General features: G+C 37.7%; 1 long non-coding RNA gene across 1 annotated transcript in view; it reads left to right on the forward strand.

The window, feature by feature from the left end:
* Nucleotides 1-22,595, forward strand: part of LOC116667020 — a 331,291-nt gene that overhangs the window by 59,078 nt on the left and 249,618 nt on the right. The window contains exon 3 of the long non-coding RNA XR_004323797.1: nucleotides 17,070-17,140. This is a non-coding gene — a long non-coding RNA (uncharacterized LOC116667020). The remainder of the gene's footprint in view (nucleotides 1-17,069; nucleotides 17,141-22,595) is intronic.

Raw genomic sequence — 22,595 nt, forward strand, 5'->3', positions numbered from 1 at the left:
GGAGAGTTATCGGCTGAAGTAACCTTTTGTGTGTGTGTTACTTTTCTGCTTTGAAACATTAAACACATACACCTGTGATCTTAGTAAAAATTTAAAGTCATAAAATATTTATAGTACCATGTCTAAGACAAATGACATACACTGCTCAACAGTTCAGTAAATTATGGATACAGACACTCAAATTGATTTCAATAGAAAATAAGCCTTTCCTTAACAATAGTCCTTTATCTGGAAGTTTTTTATTTTTATTCTGAAAGATGTTTCCCATACACCTTTTGAAAGTAGAAATAAATCCAGAATGTAACACTGTCTGACAGCCATTCGTACATATTCTGTCCTTTGGCTGTATCATTTCTCTAGATTCCTGCTGTTTCTTACAGCATCTGGCTTCCTCATAAAAGGATATTCCTAAGAACCTATTTGCTAAATGAAAAAACAATTTTAAGGTGAATTTCAAAGTTCTGAGTCACCCCCCTACTGTTTTGGTGTCTCAATAAAAGTGCTGGGTACATCAATAAATTCTTAGTCCCTAGGAAATAACAGTATATAGTTGTAGGCATTGCTTAAATTTGAACATGTCAGTTTTTCCTTTGTAGATTACTGAAACTGTGTATACTTTATGTTTTATTCATTTTCCCTTTGAATTATATTGCCTCTGCTACCTTTTTCTTACTCTACAATGCTTATTTTTCTTCTTTTTTCTCAAAATATCCATAGTTATCAATTGCTTATATATATATACACACACATACACACACACACACACACACATATATGTTTAATAGATATTTGTTTACTGAAAATGACTTAATGAAACTTTCTAATTGTATTCCAGGTTCTTTGTTAGGAGCTAGGTATGAAACAATGAGGGTTAAAAAAAATGTCACCATGAGGTCACAGTATTGTGGAAATGACAATCCTTAGTTAAATTATCAAGCAAAACCAATGGAAGATTACTGAACACCATTATATAAAGCAGAGTTCAACAAATTTTTCTGTAAATTGCTACATAGTAAATATTTTAGGCTTTGCAGGTCATATGGTCTTTATCACAACTAAATATTTAACTCTGCCATTGTATTATGAAAGTAGCCATAAGGAATATATGAATCAATTGACATGGTTGTGCTATAATAAAACTGTTTACAAAAGCAGGCAGCAGGGCACATGGCTGTCACTGGCTGATCCTTTGATGTAAATGAATAAAGGCAACATGGTTTATGGTAAGAGGAGTGAAAAAGTGAGCAAAATGTATTGTTAAGTTCTCATTTATTGATATGATCACTTACTGTGTGCCACTCATTGCAAAATTGACAGATTTATTCTTAAAGTTCACGGCATATCAGCTCCAAACAGATACTCTGCAACCCGACTTTATGTATTGACCCTCAGATCCTCAAAGATATTATCTTTGCTATGCAAATAAAGGAACCAAATGATGAAGAATTAATTTTCATAAGTGAGCACATTTGAAAGTTCATTGTGTATCTATGTAGTTAGTTCACATGCTGAGGTAGAACGTGAACATAAGACACCCTGCCACAGCCAACTTAATACTCAACGGTGAGAAGTTGAAAGCCTTCCTGCTAAAATCTGGAACAAGACAAGCCCATCGTCACCACTTCTGTCCAACATGATACTGGAAGTCCCAGACAGTAATCAGACAAGAAAAATAAATAGAAGAGATCCAAATTAGGAGAGAAGAGATAAAATTGTCACTGTATGCAAGTGACATGATATTATATATAGAAAGCCCTAAGGCTTACAAAAACACAAAACTACTAGAGCTGATAAAAGAATTGGGCAAGGTAGCAGGATACAAGATTCACGTACAGAAATCAGTTGCATTTCTTTTCTGATATTTCATTGTTAGTGTAAGGTAAAGAAACAATCCCTTTTAAAATCACATGAAAAACCTAGGAATAAATCTGAGGATATAAAAGACTTACACGTGGAGAATACAGAACATTGATCATGAAACTTAAAGATGATTTAAATAAATGGAAAGATATCCCATGCTCTTGGATTGGAATAATTAATATTGTTTAAATGGCCATACTACCCAAAGCAATCTACACATTTAATGCTATACCTATCAAATTAGCAAGGATATTTTTTACAGAAATAGAATAAATAATCCTAAAATTTATATGGAATCACAAAAGACCCAGAATCACCAAAGCAATACTAAAGGGAAAAAAAAAAAAGAGGCTGGAGGAATAACCCTCCCAGACTTCAGACAATACTACAGAGCTACAGTAGTCAACACAGTGTGGTATTGGCAAAAAAACAGACTTATGGATCAATGGAACAGAATAGAGATCCCAGAAATAAACCCACAGACTTACAGTTAATTAATCTTCGATAAAGGAGGCAAGAACATACAATGGAGGAAAGACAGTCTCTTCAACAAGTGGTGGTGGGAAAACTGGACAGCTGCCTGTGAATCAGTGAAGTTAGAACACTCCCTCACACCATACACAAAAATAAACTCAAAATGGCTTAAAGACTTAAACATAAGACAAGACACTATAAACCTCCTAGAATAAAACATAGGCAAAACATTTTTTGATGTAAATTTTAGCAGTATTCTCCTAAGGCAGTCTATCCAGGCAATAGAAATAAAAGCAAAAATAAACAAATGGGACCTAATTAAACACAAGCGTTTGCGTAGCAAAGGAAACCATAAGCAAAAAAAAAAATTACAACCTATGGAATGAGAGAAAATATTTGCAAATGATACAATTCACAAGGGCTTAATTTCCAGAATATATAAAAGCTCATACACCTTAATAACTAACAAACAAACAAACAAACAAACAAAACAGCCCAATCCAAAAATGGGCAGAAGACCTAAACAAGCAGTTCTCCAATGAAAACACACAAATGGCCAATAGGCACATGAAGAAATGCTCAGTATCCCTAATTATCAGAGAAATGCAAACCAGAGCTACAATGAGATATTTAATTATTTTGATTTACCCAGGGAAGAGTTTCAACTTTATAAGAAAAATCTGTTGAGATGCTGGTCATTTCAATCTAATCAGTATTTGTATAGGTTCAGGGCTGGATTGCAGCTTTCACTGGACATAGTATATCTCTGATTTCTAATGTCTCAAATATAAAACATCTTGTAGTTTTATTACAGTCCTCTAACAGGTCTTTGTCATCTAAGCAATACAAGATTGTAGGAAATTTCACTCTATTTTAATCCAGCTTTCTAGAGCACCATGCCACTCTATAACTCAGCTATGATCCTGTAGAGAAATCTTTCAGTGCTTCCATAGGAATATTGTTTTATTTTTGTTCTTAACACCTGTAACCAATGTCACAAACCCCACTATTTTCATTGTTTTCCCCTAGTAAAGATTTTCTCCTTTTAATACACTTAATCCTTAGTCCATAGCCAAACTCTGAAAAATGTTCATGGGGAAGAAAGCAGCCAGAAAACTCAGCTCACCTATGAAGGCCTCTTCACTCACTGAAGTTTTAGTTTATCTAGTTTTATTTGTATTTACAGCTCTCTGATATCTTTCATAGGAAATTTAATTTTATCTACTTCTACTACTTGCTATGGTGAGATTAATGATCAGCCATTATCTGTCTTTTCTATCTGGAAATGGAAAAAGATACTGCTATTATGTCACATTTTACTCCTTCATTGATTACAAAAGTTACTTAAAAATGTAAAATTATCATAGTAGTGTATTATAAATAACTGGCAGTATATGGAGAAAAAATTAAATTGATTGGGTCGGGAGGCTGAAAGAATAGCATCCCTTCTACATTTACTCTTTAATTCTATGACATTGGGTAAATGACTTTATTCTAAGAGATGCAAGTAATGCCTTCTCACCACCTATATTTCAGAGAACCTGTCATATTTTTTTGAGTTAGAAAAAAAAAATTCCAGACCTTGTTTAGACCTATGATGAGTTGAGAGTTACAAAATGCAGAGAAATACTATTTTTATTGCCAAGTTACTCCTAAAATGGACATGCTTTTTACAGTGTTCTTATAAGTTGGTTAGAGAATCCTAGCCCACTATTTAGAGATCAGAGAACTTAATTCTTAAATCCTTTCAGTTAAGTTGTCGTATAAGCTTTCCACAGAGATGTTGCAGGTTCAGTTCCAGACCAGTGCAATTAAGTGATATTGTAATAAAACAAGTAACACAAATATTTTGGTTTCCCAGTTCATATAAAAATTATGTTTACACTATACTACAGTCTACTAAGTCTGATATAGAATTATATCTAAGAAAACAATGTATTAAAAATTACAGTCCAGGAAAAAAATACTGTACATACCTTAATTTAAAAAATACTTTATTGCTAAAAGTGCTAAGCGTCATCTGACAATGCAGGGTTTCCACAAACCTTCAATTTGTGTAGAAACGAAAACAGTACCCAATATTTGTGAGGTACAGAAAAGTGAAGTGCAATAAAATTAGGTATGCCTGTATAAGCAGAGATACAGTTACTGATTTCAGCTCTATTTGTTGATGCTTGAGAGTATTTTAAGGGAAATCCCCATCATTCCCTGGGCAGGATATGAGAAGAATCAACATATTTGCTACCTAGTTTTCACTCTTGCTCTTTTATAAAAATGACCTAATATAGGAAGATATCTTCTCAAATGGTATTTGATAGCATTTTGAGAGCTAATAAGTCATTGTTCTATGCCATATTTCAAAAGTGTCTCTTTAAAACAGAAGATTTAAATGGAAGACACAGATTAATTTTTCTTCCCCTTCAACCTAAACTATAACATAGTTTATATATATATATATATATATATATTTGAAGTATAGTCTATTTACAATGTTATGTCAATTCTGGTGTACAGCATAATGCTTCAGTCATAAATGAATGTACATATATTCATTTTCATATTCTTTTTCACCTAAGTTACTATAAGATATTGATATAGTTCCCTGTGCTATACAGCATGAACGTGTTGCTTATCTATTATATATATATATATTAGTTAGTATCTGCACATCTTGAACTCCCAATTTATCCCTTCCCACCCCCTTCCCCCACCTGGTAACCATAAGTTTGTTTTCTGTGTCTGAGTCTGTTTCTGTTTTGTAAAAAAATTGGTTTGTATTTTTTTTTTTTTTTTTAGATTCCACATGTAAGCGATATCATATGATATTTTTCTTTTTCTTTCTGACTTACTTCATTTAGAATGACAATCTCCAGGTCCATCCATGTTGCTGCATATGGCATTATTTTATTCTGTTTTATGGCTGAGTAGTATTCCAGTGAAAAATATACAACTTCTTTATCAAAATAGTTTTATTAGTTTTCAGAATGGGTTGCTCAAATAGTTACCCAAAGTGCATATTAACAGTGCCCATATCATGGCCAATGTTCAGTATATACATACGTAGCTATTATGAGTCGAGAGGAGTAGTGTTAAATATTAAATCTTATGTTAAATATCAGACAGTCTGGTTTCAAAACCTGATTTCTTACTAACTAGATGTAATTCCATCAATCCCATTGATAAGGAGACTAATAATTCTTGCCTTAGAAAATCTTTCAAGTATGTGCATTTTGTATACATGTGTGCAGATGAATATTCAACATTATTTTTTGCTGCTACCTTTCCAGAGTGTCCCCTAAGCCAGAACCCTAGAGCTTGAATTCTGAGAATTAGGTCAAGGTGTCTTATCATTGAGTCTAAGGTGACAGAGTAGACTCTCCTCACTTCCAGCACTGTGACTACTTCCAGAGCCCAGAGTAGACCATCCCCACCAAAAGGGCACACGAGCTTATAGAGGGGACCTGTGGCTACAGGGTCACACAGCAGGCAGCTGCAGGGCTTGTGATGTGGAGGGGATGGGTCCTTAGCTGCTCATCCAGTCCCCATAGTCCCAGGTGCCCAGTTCCAGCTCAAGACATGGTGCTTTGAGGTATGGCAGTACCTGCCCCATCTGCTCCACCTCTGACTTCTGTTAGGCTCCATCCTGTGTGGCAGTGACTCACTTGGTCTGTATCCGCATTTGGCACCAGCCCAGGCAAGCGGCTGCTACCTGCCTGAACTGCTTCCACCCAATGTTGATGAAATTGGGGTCATAAGCATCTGCCCTGAGTGCTGGTTAGCTGAGAACCCAATGCCACCAACTTCTGTCTGGAACCTTCTTTTGGCTTCCATGGGGGAAAAGTTGGTGCTGGTGGTAGATTTGAGTGACAAATGGTCCTTGCACTCTAAGCATCTGCACTGGTGGCTCCTGGTGACCCGAACAGCCATTCCCATCTCTTTACCCAGGCTCCAACCTCACGGGGCTTCCCTTTCTAGGGCCCATGGAGCAAGACACGTGTCAAACCCTTGCAACCTCCTGGATGAAACATGTTTGTGAAGTGCTGCCCTCTGCATCCAGAAGAGACTAAAAGAGAGAGATGAGAGGGTGGGCTGGTGAAGGCAGGAACACCAACTCCTTAGAGTGTCTTGGAGGGAGGGCACTAGGATCATGGGCTTCAGAAGGTGACTTGGGAAAGGCCATCTGTTGGCAGGATTTGAGGTGACTCACACACAATCAGCCACAATCTACTTAGCAGGTTTGGCTTAGCAGAGCAGAAGGAGCTGTGAAGCTCTGGCAAGGTTAGTGGTAAAGGGGATTAAACAAAGCAGGTTGAGTGATCTGTTGGAGAATGGAAGTTGATGGGGCTTCTGGACCAAGGAAGTGCTGCAGATTTTCTCCCATTTTCTGAGAGCCCTAACTTCACAGTTTCACATGGCATACTTGCGCCTAAATAGCTTTCTCCAAACAAATCCCTAATTCCTGACCGTCTGCCCAGAACTTGTGGAGAGATAAAGACCAGAGCAAAGGGGAAAAGGGTCAATTTATAGTGCCTGAGATTTGATGATGAAATAATTATGTTTTCAGGTAATCTTTAATATGTGCTCTTAGTGTGTTCTTTTTTTTGCTGTTGAAAAATCTGACATTGTATGTTTTATGACAGGACACTTCTACATCTTCTAAAAGACCCTATGTGTTTGTGTGTATGTGTAGAGTTAGAGCTTTCTATCTTAAAGATGTGTCCTCCCCTTTACACAGAGAGGAAATTGCTAGATGACAGGAGGCTGACACTGGGGTTTGAGGGTGAGCTTTTGCTTTAAATAAAGCAAATTGTTAAGAGTAAAAGCCAGTGATCTTGGCTATATCCAAAAAGGTTTTAGGTTTTCAAGAAAATTATACATGTTTGCAATCTGAGACAGCTAGTCTAGTTTAAGCTAAATATGAAAAATAACTCACCCAAAGAGTAAGGAAACAACTGATGGTAAAAGCTCAAGACTGTTTAGATAGATAGATAGATAGATAGATAGATAGATAGATAGATAGATAGATAGATAGATAAAATTTTCAGCCTGTCGTATAGCAGGTAAGAGATCGTGAAAACTGAGGATGGCTATAAATTTTTAAAAATGGAAATTAAGTCAAGAAATGGGGAAATTTGTTTGTTGTAGGTAATGATTATTCAGGCTAGTAGCTTTCATAAAATTTTCAAATGTAATTTAATTGCCAGAAACCTTCCCAGAGAGGTACACATTAGTCGGTTGTGTTTATTTCTATATTTTTAATAATAAAAATCATGAACATTCAAGAAATAATAGCCTACATATTATGAATTATCTTGGTATGCAGATATAGATTGCAATGCTGTGAATCATGATAAAGCATTTAGTACTGATGTTTATGTCATGAGAACATCCTCAGAATTTCCCATTCTATTCCACCTTCATTATATGGGCTATGATTTTATAGTGGTTTTCAACTCTGGATTAATCAATAAATGAAGCATTAATCTTTCCCTTCAGGTACTGAAGGCTTTGCCCTCATTTCCTACCTTATTTGTTATAGTTCTTATGTCATGACCACTCTAATTAATCCTTCAATTTGAATTTGAATCTTACCAAACTAATTGAATAACTTTCTCTTTGCTTTAAATAATAACTCAAAGCTTTTGACATAAAAGGAAACCTTTAAAAATAAGCATGTAGTTATCATCAGACCAGGAAGCAGAGGACTTAGAAATTGTTTAAACTATAAAATATCACTCATGCATTAAACCTCTTTGATCTAGTTCATTTCTTAAAAGATCTTGGAAAGAATATGAAGATTGTATTTTTGGCTAACTGATAACACCACTTAAGAGTTGGTTCAAATTTCTACCATCTTTGCCCATCATTGGTTGCTTATAAGTATAGTGGGGTTTATTGGAGTTACAGCTTACAGAATAGCAGGCAAAGAAGTCTAGGGTAATGAAGTAACACAGAAGTGGTGATTACTAATTAATTCAGTGCCCTAACATGTAAACCTCTCTACTCTATAGGCATGTCTTTTCCTTAATACCCCTTCCCTCAAAACTTCTCTAACCACCCCTGCCACACACACACACCTTACTTTTTTCAGTGTTTACATACAGGTTGATGAGGGCGAAAATCTTTATTACCCAGGCCTTTCAAAAACAAAGAAGCTCAGTTTCCCTTAGTCTTCCTGATTCTGTCCAGTTTCTTGGGAAATTTATATATATTTATGTAATAATACTTTATTTATATATTTAATTGGGTTTGTGAATAAACCCTTGATGAAGGCACCTTGACAATGAAAACCAAAATAAGTACATTTTGGTTCAATTTATTTGTTGTTTGTGTGACCTTGGCAATTTGCTTATACTCCTAGACCGAGTTTTTTCATCTTTTAAGAGGGCTAGTGCCTATCTGAACTGGTTTACTGTGAGTCATATACCCTCAAATGAGTAAGAGTCCAGTGACACTGCCACGTTCTGTTCACTTGTGTGGTTTGTGACTTCTCTTCCCTCCATAAACCCCAAGCCTGAGGACCTTCTTAGGAGCTCTTATGATTTCACTTAGCTTTCCTCTCTCACTAAATAAACCTCCCAGCATCTTTAGGGCAATAAGTACCACTGACCAACTGACTCTACCCAGTTTATAAAATTGAAAGTGTTTGCTGTGGAGGTCTACTGATTGCAGTAACATCTGAGACACACATGTATGGCAGTGATAAGCTGTCTATCATTTTTCTTAGGGATTCTGGGTGGTGGTCTTGCCTCTCCCTTTTCTGTGCTATTCCTTTGTAGGTAGACTGACTACAGTTGTGTAAGTGATAAAATTGTTGTACTGTGACTCTCCTACTCTGTAACCTTAGTTGGCCTATTGGGAACCACTGATAGAGTTGGAGAGTGTGTGTGGAATCTTTCGGCCTGAAAGACAATGTGTATACAGGATCTTTCATGAACAAGACTGTTCACTTCTGCCCCACTTAGACATGATGTGTTAGGCCTGACTCAGTTTTATACAGTGATACTCAGTGTGCTAATGCAGGTATGTGTGTGTGTGTGTGTGTGTGTATGTACCTAGTATATTCTTAATTCTTGGAGTTCCAAAGTGCCACGCCACCAATAGTTCATCAGTCCTCTCAAAATTCTTCTTAGGTGGCAATCACTAGTGTCTCTTAGTATATCTTTCTCACGTGTTTATGCTGGGGTTAATTTAACAGTGGCAATGCATTTATAGGGAATGGTCATTGAAGAAAATCATTTTCAATAGTTTCATTGACTCCTCTTAATATTACTAAATTCTTAGTGCTGTTGATATGAGAAAGCTTGAATGTTTGATGATTTTCCATGTGCCTTCATCTTTGAGGAATATCAACCCCATCTTTCCTATTAAATGCCCAGTCTGGGGCATTTTAAAATTTGGTTTAATATCTTAGTTACTCTACATTTATGACCTCATTTAATTTTTCATTCATCTGTGGCACAGGGGTTATGATTCTCATTACCTGGGAGAAAGAACTGATGCTTAGAAAGAGACCGATGATTTGGCCAAGGACATGCAGGAGGTAAAGAGCAGAACAAAGACAGGAAATTCAGTTGATCTGTTACTAAAGCCTAGAGAATATCCTGGATCTTCGGCTTTAATGTTGGAAGGAGGAAAATGGATTTTGAAAAAAAACAATTGTATTTGAAGTGATTTAGTTGTAGGTAGATTCCATTGAACAGAAGGAGAAAGATGTATCTTTGGTTTGGATACTTTATCTCCTTGTAAAAGAGGAAGAGCTTTAGCACGTCCCTGTCACATGACTTTCCTTACCTGAAGTAGTGACTTAGTGTTTCTTTCATAGTTCCCCATAGTTAAGAACATCTACTCACAGGAAATCCTGAAATTTAAAATGCAGAGTGGCTTTCATTTAAAACAAAATACATGAGATGATGGATGTTCACTAAACTTAACGTGGTAATCATTTCCCAATGTAAGTCAAATCATCATGCTGTACACCTTAAACTTCTACAGTTCTATATCAATTATATCTCAATAAAATTGGGAGGAAAAAACAGAAACTGACTTTTCACATGGGAAAACAGTCCATGAATTAGTCCTGCATGTGATAGATTATAGGCAGCAATGTCTAGAATTACGACTATTGGCTTAAAATAAGTACTCACTACCATCAAGCTTAAAGAAAGTAAACTCTCGCTCCATGAAGACAGGTAGTAGAGTTTATACTGTCTACAAGTATATTCCAGGGACCTAAAATACTACCTGGCATAGTGTCAGAGAACAATATCTATGTGGTATCTGTGGATAGATAGGTATATTGATATGCAGATAGAGATGCGTCTGCAAATAAGCAAGATCATCTGGTTTTTCACTTCCAGAGGTGCCAACAGGAGGGAGCTACCAGGCCTTCAAGAACTACCTTGTTGATTAGAGGGGAGACTTGAAAATAATTATACCAATCTTACTTCATTTTCTGGACATTATGTGGACGTCAACCTCAAACAAAAGCTCGTATTAAACATTTTCTTTATATTAAATATATATGTATGTGTACACATATATACTCTTTATATGTAATCTATAGCCAATTATTCATATACATTTTAAAGTACTGTTGACTCTTGTACAGTAAAATTTAGTTACTTAGGCTGTAATAGGAATTCTCCACAACTGTTCAATACATTTCTGCTTTTTTTTCCCCCCTGCTTTTAAAGAAGGGAACATGACTGCTTTTTTTTTTTATCTTTTTGGTCAAGCAGCCTAAATTAAAGTATGTAATAGAATGCATTATGCCATATTGGCTGGTAACCACTTTTATTATTGTATTTTTTTCCTAAATTGTGCTCCCTTCAGTCAACTAGACTTATACATGCAAATAAGAGAGTGGTTTTACAAATTATACCAATTGGTATCTCTCAACATTTTAATGTTCACAGATCCTCATACAAAAGAGAAACTTAATTATTATTATAATCTGTATTTTTACAGTAATTTAAGGCATATAAAAATGATAGTTTGAAGCTGCTCAGGGAGAAACATTGAATCTAAATTAAGGATTACAGGCAGCCTGATATGGTGACCTCCTGGCTTGGTGGGTCAGGGAATCTGCGGTCATGTATAATCAGAATCCCTGACCTTCTTCAACATGTTGTTAACGAAACAAGAATGATACTGTTCCAGTGTTCTACATTTTCTCCTCATAATCACCTCCCTTTGATTAGCAGCTGAAAGGAAAGGAGCATTTCTTACTATCAAACCACTGACATCATTCCTCTCTACACTGGAGAGGTTAGACAAAAATACTCATTTAAACTAGGCTACTCTCGACAAGTATAACTTGATGAGTCAGTATAAGAAAGTACAGGATCAGGAATCAGACGGCTTGGGCTGATGTCCTGGCTCTGCCTCTTAACGACAATGTGATTCTGAACAAAATCCTTAGTATTTCTAAGCTTCAGTTCTCTGAGCTATAAAATGGGGTACAAAATAGTGTCTGCATCTATGGTGGTTGCGAGGATTAAATGAGACATTCAAATGAAGTCCTTAGCACAAAGCCTAGGATATAGTAAGAAGTCAATAAAAGTTAGCTCTTTGGGTTAGTAACCTACTTTAAAATTCCATTAGTAATACTCAGTGTGCAGTAGCTACTTACTGGCACATAAGCTTATTCCTGGGAGGTAGTAAATACATTCATACATAAAATGTCGGGGAGCTCAAACTGCAGTAGATGCCAAAGCATTATTTTCTGTATCTTAAGTATTGGGAAACCTCATTGTCAGTGGAGCTCCAATGATTGAATGCTTTCCATGAGAAGCAGTACACAGTGCACTTACCCTTCTATTGAAACCCAGTCTTGCTGCCATGATTGGCTGGAAATATGAGTTTCTGGGTCAGTTGATGGCAATTTCTTTCATTGATTGGTTAAAATTCCCTTGATGGGAAGCAAAAGATTCAATCCATTTGTAGTCCTCCTTAGTAAAGTGCATAGAATTTTTTAAAATTTCCTGACAGAATCCATTAAATCAAATCACTTTAAGATTCCTTAAATGAGAACCAAGTTTGTCTGAGTTTCTTCATCTGTAAAGTGAAGGGAACTTGGTGTTTACTGGGCACAGTGGCTTCCATTTTAGAGGTCCCAGTATCCTAAGGCCAAAGAAGCTAGTAATGAGAACCGAGATACATTTATGATAATCCACATACTCAATGGATCATTATATTTAATTTTAGTTGGCTGTCTATTCAATTTTTCACACTTTCAGATGAGGTTGGTCATCAGCCCTGTGTTACTCTCAGACTTCATACTAACATGGTTGGTTTTAGACAAAGTAGGAAGGAGCAAAAGGTTGTAAGGAAGGAAACATTAATATTTCCCAAACAATGTATTTGCTTATTGATCTTATCATCTTACTTGGAGCAAACTGACCTACTGCCACAACAAGCTTTGGATAATAGAAACACAAGTAGGGGGTCAAGACTTGGGGAAAGCAGTGGGGAGGAAGAAAATGATGCATGACTTTCCCTCTAGATTTGATTTGATTGTTATAAAGAGAGAGATCATGGACTATAGAGGTTGTATGTGTGAGTGTGTGATGCATGTGTGACAATGCATGTAATTTCAGCTGGACCACACCTCACATGACTTTCTTTCTGAATACATGGCTCTTTTGTAGACTGTTCATCAACAGACTGTAGAGCAGAGCTTTCCAGTAGAACTTTCTGCAGTGATGGAAATATACCTCTGCTCTGTCCTGCACAGTAGCTTCTAGCCACATGTGGCTGTTGACCATTTGAAATGTAGCTAGTGCAACAGTGGAACTGCATTTTAGTTTTATTTAAGTTTAATTAAATTAATACAGTATTAATAGCTACATGTAGTCAGTGGTAGAATATTGAATAGTACAGTTACATACTCCCTATTGATTGATAGCCATATACAAAATTCAGGTGTTCTTTATAAGTTCTTTTGTTGAATGATTCTAAAGACTGATGCATTGATCCTTTGATGAGTGAAAAAGACCAGCTATGCCATGCATGAAGCCATCCTCAAATTGGGTATCTCTGTGCCCACCTGTATACTCCCCACCCTTCTGTGGTGGCTGAAAGTACTTCAGCTCTTGCACCATCAGACCTTGTCTCTGAGACACCAGAACAGAGGGTCTGATTAACCAGAGTCCCAGAAGTGCATATCAGCAGCCCTTTTCCCTGAATGAGTCCATTTGTCTGAATTCTCATTAATAAGTGAGAGAGACTGAAAATTTGGAGCCAAACACCTGTAAAAATCATGAAGTTCAGTATTTTCCAAGTGTGGAATCTGTAATGCTATGGTATGTGAGATGATTTTAGTTAGGTGCACAATAATCTGCTTTGATGTAATATTTTAATTACACTAGTTAGCTTATTTTAATGCATAATTTAGAGTTAATATTTACATAGTATCTCTGTTTCTTTTGTCTTTGTGATACTACCTATACTTGGTGACATTGTGGAGACAAAGGATCACTTTTAAAAGTACATTTTAAATTCTGAAAAATGTGTTCTAGCAAAAGTATCTGTGACTCACTTGCTTTTCAGCAGATTAAAATCATGCTATCACTATCTGTTAAAGTGGGAAAATAATTCACATATTATCTGGAAAAAAAGATTGATACATCTGATGGAGTCAGGACTGAAGGAATGAGCTGGAGGCTATGGCTGAGACTGCCAGAAGTGTGGATACAGATTTGTAATTCACAGATACTCTTCTTTGTTCCCAGTTCCATGACAAACAATCTTTTTTTTTTTTTTTTAAGTAGGTTCTATAATTCTGTTCTGAGTCCTTGATTTGATTGAGGCATATATTGATGGAAATATAAGGAAATACATTGTCGTTCTTTCCCTTGAACTCACCATCTGGTTGGAGAGATAAGTTGGCTGGTTCTTTGAGCAGTAGGAGAGCAAGAATAGTTGAATTAATTAAGTTTAATTACATTTCTTGGGCCAGTCTTTGAGGCTGTGTCCCTAGATGAGGGTGGACCTCATTGACTCAGTTGCTCAATACAAGAAAATGAACCAGGCTTGTTGTAAATCCCAGACGTCTTGTTGCAGTAACACAGATGTGTTTTTGTCCCCATGAGTGACTGTTGGCCATAAATGTTTATTCCTAGTGAGGAATTCTTTCATGTTAATTAAAGCAGGCTCATAGGAACCATTTTAGAGGCTTGTACTTCAGCCTGTTTGTCATCAGTCTACTCTGTTTTTGTGTCTGAACTGTGCCCTTGTGAAATGAAGGATTCATTTTTTCAAGTTTGATTAAATAATTGAAAGAATAAGAATGGATAACTACTCCTTAATTTCTTTATTTCCTCTCATGTCTTATTTTTTCTGATTTGTGGTTCCAGGTTTCTCCCGTTCAGTCCAGAACACATAAGATTCATCGGAATACATGAATCTTTTTTTTTTATTATTATTATTTTCCACAGTCATCTTCCATGATAGGATTATGGAGAAGAACCTAGTGTTCAAAATGGGTCTTGATGTGAAACAGAGCAAGAACAGCTGTATAACTGAGGAAGGAAAACAGATTGTGTGACTGATTGTGAGTGTTTTGACAGATGGACCAGAGCCATGACTTTAAATATTAAGTTGGCGCTGTGGCTGATGGAGAACCTAATTAAGAGTTGGGTTGAACCAATTATGTGGAAACTACAGGTTGGTCATTGAATGATAGATTTCTGTTATTAAAAGTAAAAGCTTCAACCTCAAATATTAGGGTCATTTGGGTAATTGCAGAACTTTTGTTCACATATAAATTATATAAAGATGTCAAAATATCCTTTCTGTTGCAGTGATCATGAATGCAGATGTTCTAAGCAGTGATGTGGGAAGCAGTGTCCTCAGCTCTCTCCTTCATAAATTCCTTCCCTCCATGAAAGCAGGAACTGGGTTATAGCTCTAGTCCACTTTGTCTGAAACAGAGTTCTATTTTACTTTGACTTAAAGTTACAAGTGCCTACCAGATGGTTTTAGAGACAACATCTTTTGAGAATCATGTTACCTATTGAAGCCAATGAGAGTGGGTCAGAGGCTGGCTGAGTTCATTTCTACCACACTGGGCCACCCAGTGTGCAGTTTACAATAACTTCAGTTTCTTCTCTCTTCAACAGAAGATTATTTTGATTTAAAAACAAGTTTTTATCCTTTTTTTGGAGAAAGTTGGCATATCTGATTGTGTATTTGGGGGGCTCTCCCACCCCAGTCTACAGAAGGCAAGGTGGAGGCAAAACATCAGTGCTCACTCTGCTTTCTTAAGCAGAGCATTACTATTATAAAGCAAATTTGTAGAAATCAGTAAAATTATATGAAGGGTAGTAAAGCAGCTTATTAGTGTGGAGTCAGGCTTATTCACTTTATGGGGTCTATATAATTAATTATTAAAGGGTAAGACATTTACAGAAATTGTAAAAGCATTCTGTTAAGGTCAAGGCAATTAAGATTCAAGTTTAAGCATCTTCTGCCTTTGTCCTGATACCAGAACTCTGCACTCCATGATGAGGGTTGAGGTGGAGGGCTATTTGCTGTACTATATCTAGACAAGATTGCAAAAAAAAAAAAAAAAAACAAACAAACAAACAAAAAAAACACTTATTCTTCTTTCTAACTCAGTTTCTTAACTAAAAACTCTACTTTCTGAGATGTCTGCATTCACATGAATCTTATGTGTTCTGGACTGAAGGGGAGAAACCTGGAACCACAGGTCAGATCTGGCCACAGATCTTATCTGCTGTTTACCAGCTCTGTAATCTGGAGCCAGTCACTTCTCTTCTGTGACCTCCTCTCTTCCCATCTATGAAAAATGACCCTACTACTCTTCACTTCCTTAGACGTTTGCAAGGGTGCCACAAGATGCGTAAGCAGCTGGCACCTGGGGATCTCTGGCCCACACAGTGTTCGTAGGTTGAATCTCTCTATGATGTATTTTCTTCAAAAGAGCACTTTCAGGCAGTGTCTCCAAATAAGGAGAGTCTCATGTTTACAAGCCAGACAAACCCGTTATTATGAGCTCATCTGAGCTGTATATGTGAACCAGGACTTTAGAAGAACTTGGGCTTTGAGTCTGGGGTATTGCTGTTAATGCCAAGGAAGGAGCACTAGACCAGATCCAGGAGAACAGGGTTTTATTCTAACTCCACTCCATACTAGCAGTGTGATTTTGAGCAAATAAGATCACCTTTTCAGCATTGAGTCCTTATTTGGCAAAAAACCATATAACCCTGTGGTATGGTTGTACTCTGTGTGAGACTTCTCGAGTTGAATCCTAGTTCTGTTTCATGCTACGTGACCTTGGACAAGGACATAAGCCAGATGTGCCTGTTTCCTTCTCTGTAAAGTGAGCACAATGGTCATACCTACCTCACATTAGTTTATGCAAGGCAAAATCTTCCTTTTGTTTTAATGTGCTATGGGGACATATAAAAGACAACTCTCACTTTACAAACTCCCCTTTTAGAAGATTTAGGGAGATCTGCCTCAAAGTATTTTGTTTCCCTTGGTTATCTGTGTGACAGAACAAAATACTTAAAAACACTTTATAAATACTGTATATGCCAAGGATGTACTGCTAGGAAGAAAAATAACCAAAAATGGGAAAGGAAAGGAGGAGGAGCAGAATGATAAAGAGGGGAAAGAGGAGATGATGATGATGATAATGATGATGATGATGATGGAGGAGATCCACCCCCAGAGAAGTAACTCTGTCCCTGTGGATTTTTTGGCAGGAATATCGCATGTGTCTTCAGGATCCACACAACTGTGAGAGCAGAAGACTTCTCCTCAGCTGGAACCAAAGGTAGGTGGCTTTTCCTACACCAGGATTGTTTTCTAGTTCATGGAATGAACTCTTTAATGATTTGGAGTGGAAGCAGGTCCTTCCCCTCCTTGTGTCAGTCCCCAGCCTGCCTCAGACCCAGCCAGGCCAAGGGGTGATACGGCATGGGATGATTGAACTGAGATGAACTTTCAGAGACCTAGCATGGGGATGTGGCCTCAGCAATGTTGTTTCTCTGAGAAATTATGATGCTGGGTGAAACACGAGGTGGAGTCAAACAGACCCTTGGATGCTGCTGCCAGTCCTCTGTGACTGTCCTTCAATACCAGGTCGGTGCCACTTCCTTACTCTTTGCTGGCTTTTATTTTATGGACCTCTTGGTGTTGGGCATGAAACTTTTGCTTGAAGACTTGGCGGACAGAGCATTGGGCTGAAAGTTAACTAGGCATTGGTTGGCTCTGGTTTTGTCATTAATGACATTTGTGGGAGCAGTCATGGCTATCTTACTATTTACAATGTTGGCTATTAAATCACAAATTTGTTATTCTGGAGTCTTAGATCTGAGAGAGGAGGAGTAAAACTAGAGGTCATCTAACAGCCCTCACATGCAGGGTTTCCTCCACTCATTAGTATCTGTACAAGTGAGCTCTAGCTTAAGACAAACCATTCTGTCTGGAGAGCACTGCCTCAGGAGGTAGCTGGTCCTATATTTGGGAAGCTGTGGTTGTTAGAAAGGTGAAGCACATGGTTAATTTTAAAAGATAAGAAATGTTTCCAGAAGTTTCGCCATGAACGGCTCTGAGGAACCAATGACAGAGCTCACCCAGAGCTCAGGCATGCCCGCGCCTGGCCTGTGCTTTCTCTTCAGCAGAGGTAGGTGTTCATCTTGTTGGTCCCGGTGCACAAGTTGCTCGTGTTTTCCTGGTAAAACAGGAGTAGCATCTATGGATGATGTAATGAACTGTGTTGGTCACATACCTCATGCACCTCTATAAATGGTGAAACACCCTCCCCTCGACTGGTTCCTATTTGCATCTGTCGTTTGTGTATTAATACTGAGAGGAGTGCATCTCTGGTAAACTGGAGTTTGGGGTAGTTAATTACCGTAAAGAGCCATAGAACCTGCTGCTTCTTAATCTTTTATAGATTTTCAAAACCAGAAAATTCTGATGTTGGACTCTCTAACTTTGGTTTTAATACAGAACACAATGATAGAGGTGGATTCTCTTACAGAGAAACGTTAGAGGGAAGTGATGAGGATGCAGGGTTGTGGTGAAAAGGGAGGCAGGGTTCTCCACATCATTATCCTTTTTAAAATTTAAAGGATCAAGTAAATAAATTTAAAGTAATAGGTCTCATTATGTGTTAGGCCATCACCCAGAGAGATTCTTCTCTCCCAGCCATTATGGAGCTTTTAAATTTTGCAGCTGGGGGTGGTAAGTATCAGGTGCAGGAGAGCAGATGCCTGTGGGCAGCTCCACTGCAGCATATGTAGCAAAAATAGCAACGTGTGACTTTGTACAAAAAGCCAGATGGTCATCATGTAGGCCTCCCGACACTGTGGATAAGAACCCTTCAGAGCATGCCAGTTCTCCCACAGATGAGGAGAGAGGTTGTACAGGCCCTACCTAAAAGCCACAGTGTCTACGTGGGGGAAGTCAAGACTTTCCAAACAAAAGCCAGGGGACCGGAAGCCAAGCATTGATCTCTGTTATCTTGGTCTACGTGCAAGTGTCCAGGGTGCTAGATGGAGGGGCTCCAGGGACCCGAAGCAGGGCTTGAAGGATCACAAAGGTGTTTGATCAAGGTTACATCAGAACCCTGGGTCATAATTGGGGGAGACATGCTTAGCACAGGGCAGACAAGCTTAGTCCCAAATCAGACAGACAGTGGCCATATGGATACTAATTCCAAATGACAGAGCAAGGCAGGTGGTTCAGATTCTGGGAAAAACTCAAATCTCTGGCAAGAACTAGAAGAGCAGAGCAAAGTAAATAGATATGCCTGGAAAAATGAAATGAAAATGAATTTTTCGTTCATATGAGGAAGTCACTTCATCCCAGGAGTATGTATATACCTCTTGAAGTGGGGTTTATCCTCAAGTAGGGCCTTTTGAGTGGTAACAGAGATGCCTCTGAGTCAGGAGGAGAGATCACTCCCACTGGCTCCCTCTTATAGCAGCAATGGCATGGTTCTCTCAGCTGGAAACCCTTCCAGCTCCCCCAGCTCACCAATGGTGGCAGAACAAGTTCAGGGATCTTAGCTCCTTGATGCTTTTGTCATTCTGGTGCCGGGATGTTGTTTTCAGCATGTCACCTGTGGTGACTATTCAGTAAAGATGTGAGAGTGAAGACTGGGTCTGCTTTCTGCCTCTCTGCAGTGTCAGTGACCCAACAATTAGGGTCTCTCCAGAGTTGTACTCAGGAAGAAACTGCAGGAACGGGGCCTCCAGGAGGTTACGGGTGCCTCTTTAGAGAGACCAAACCTATTTCCATCTGTCTCCCATTTTTTGATGTGATGCTCTGGGAAAGTAAAAGGCGCAAGCCAGCATCCTAACATTGCTTAGCCTTTTTCTTCCTTCTCCCTGGCATCTGCCTTTTTGCTGTTACTGCTCTGGTTTTCGTACTCTAAGAAGAACCCCCAAACCTCTTTAGTATTTTTTGCACCACTTTGATCTTTTTATTTCAATTGTTGATGAATAAGCCAAAAATAATGCTGCTGCTGCACCAGAGGCATGGCTGCAGGAAGCTGAAAACTCTGGCAGGAGCATTCCCAACACCAGAAGCCAGGGTTTCCAAGCCAATAATGGCAACGCTATCAGTGTCTTGCTTGATCAAATTCCAGCCACAAGCATAGAATTCAAGACATCTTTATTGTCATGAGAATGTATTTAGGATTGGTGAATAAAAATATCAAAGCTGTGTGCCTCCCTAGTCATCTCTCTTTCTCGCAGAGCCATTGCTTTGTGTGTCAGGTGAGCTGTTTCCAGGCTTAGGGGCTGGAAGTCCTAAAAGAGCTGCTTGGAGTTTCCAGAAGTCGCAGTGACAGGGGGTTTTCTGGGCAGAAGCCTAGAGAATCCCAGCACTTAGCCTGGATTTATTGTAATATCTTTTTCTTTGCATTATAAAAGTAATTTTTGGTGAATACTTTCTACTATATATTTTTGTGATGACAGTTACATGAATTTATTCATGTGTGAAAATTTATATAACTGCCCACCAGGAATATAAACTATGACAAATGATTTAAAATTTAAAAGAAAACAGTATGCAGAATATAAACAAATAATATGCAAATTATAATGTGAATATCTTTAATACAGCTTTCGTATAACTTACGTATCCTTCCTGTTTCTTTTCTGTCCATGGATAAACAGATTCCATGTGCGTATGTATGTTTCCATTTATACATACATACACACATAGACACAATTTGGATCATAATATACATAACGTGATTTTTCACTTGGTGTTATTTTTTAGCCATTTTCCATATTGATAAATGTGGGTCTACTTCATTCTATTTAATGACTGTATACAATTACATTTTATAAACTTATTTAACTATCTTCATTAAACCTTAAGCTCTATCTTTCATTTGAATTACTTTAAAACAGATTAAACCAAAACTTACCTTTGGTCATTCACTAAAGCAAGATTGGCCACGTCTGAGGCCCAGAAAGTGAAATAAACTAATTTTACTAGTACAAAAATCAGGAAACATGGAATAAACTAACTTTAAACATCATGTTAGCTATATTTTGAAATAATATGTTCAATCTGCTTTTCTTCAATCTCTGTCTTTTAGGTATTTTTAAATTTAAGGCAAGATTGCTTGTCTGAAAATGCACTAGAGAGAAGTCCAAAAAAACTGAAAACACAAGGGAAAGGCTATATTTATGTACTGCAGATCAAGTGTATTTATCATCAAGGCATGATGAATAATGGAAGCAGTATTGGTTATGCTAATAGTATGATGTTATTAATACTATATAAATACTTAAGCACAATCTAGCCAAAATTATTCCCCCCCCCCCCTTTTTTTCCTCCTCCTAAGAATTCTTAATTCCACCTTGCTGCCTAGGTGAAAGGAAGGTTCAGAGCTAGTTCTCAAGTTACATTTGTAACCAAGACAAAGAAGAACAGAGATGATACTTCCAATTTGCAATATACATTTGATTCACTAGAGATCAGTTGTTGGATGCCTTTAGTTCACAATTGCTTGTATTTCTAATATGTTCCATAAGACTGAGCTTTAAGAAAAGGTTCCTCTTTGAATGATTGGACACATAACAGTCATATGACATTCATTTGTTACCCTCCCCTTCGCCAACAAGTCTCAGGGCCTCCTCTTTACAACTCAGCTGTTAACTTCCTCTATGATACCCTGAAGCTTTCTCTTTCTCAGAAAATGAAAGCTATGAATTGCAGCCGATTTGTAGTTTAAATAGACCATAACTCAGATGTGTTGGCAACCCCAGTGTTTGTTCACCAGGCCATTAAGCCTGTCCCTTTCCAAGGCAGCCTTCAGAGAAAAGTTTGATTTAATTGGCCAAGCCTCGGAAACAATTTCCAGGTGCTTTATGCCTGAAGCTTCATGCTTGGGTTTGCCTTGGCTTTTGGCATTTAAGTTCAAGAGAAATAAACCAGGCAACGTGGCCCTATAAAGATTGAGAACCAGAATAAAAATGTAATTTCACAAGAGCACAGAGCAAAGATTGGGTAATAAAAATGTGGGTCAAAATAAATGGCCTTTCTCACTTTTATATAAATGACACAAATTTTGGGATGGAAAAAGTGGTACTAGAGTAAAGCTAGAGAGTAAGTCCATGGGGGTAGATCTTACTTATTTGCTTTCTTTATCTTTGTTGTGAAGTTTATATCCTTTTCACAAAGGGGTTTAGATACGAGGATACGTTCCTTCAACCCACAAGTCACTAATTTGAGAAGAGTCATTTCTGCCTCTTGTAAAATTTCCCATCTGTGGAGCATGTGCCAGAGAGAGGTTCTTCCCTCCCAATCCCTTCTTAATTACTGTTTCTCTAGCCAGAGCATCAGGGTCTTTTATAGGATTTTATGCAATTTTTAAATGTTGGCAATTAATCCACATTTAAAAAGTGGGTAGTGTAATAATGCAATAATAATTGTAATAATAATACAATCCCATGGTAGTGGCCGTGGGTTCTAGGTTATGACCTGAGATTGCAAGCTTCTCAAGGAGTACCTAACTATCTCCTTTTCCCCCAGGCCTGTTACGCATAATGCTGAGTGAATATTTTCCAAATGAGTAGATTATTGTCAAGAAACAAGCACAGTAACAACTGAAGTTGTCAGTGGTAACCACTGAGACTTAATCATTCCTATCACAGTACCTTTGAAAGGGTACAACACTGAACATAAACTGCTTTCTCAGAACAAAGGAATTCTTTTTAAGCCGGATGTTCTGTGTTCTGACTGCAGTGTTGGGTCTCTCAACA

This window comes from Camelus ferus, chromosome 11, assembly GCF_009834535.1.
Source record: "Camelus ferus isolate YT-003-E chromosome 11, BCGSAC_Cfer_1.0, whole genome shotgun sequence".
NCBI lineage: Eukaryota > Metazoa > Chordata > Mammalia > Artiodactyla > Camelidae > Camelus > Camelus ferus.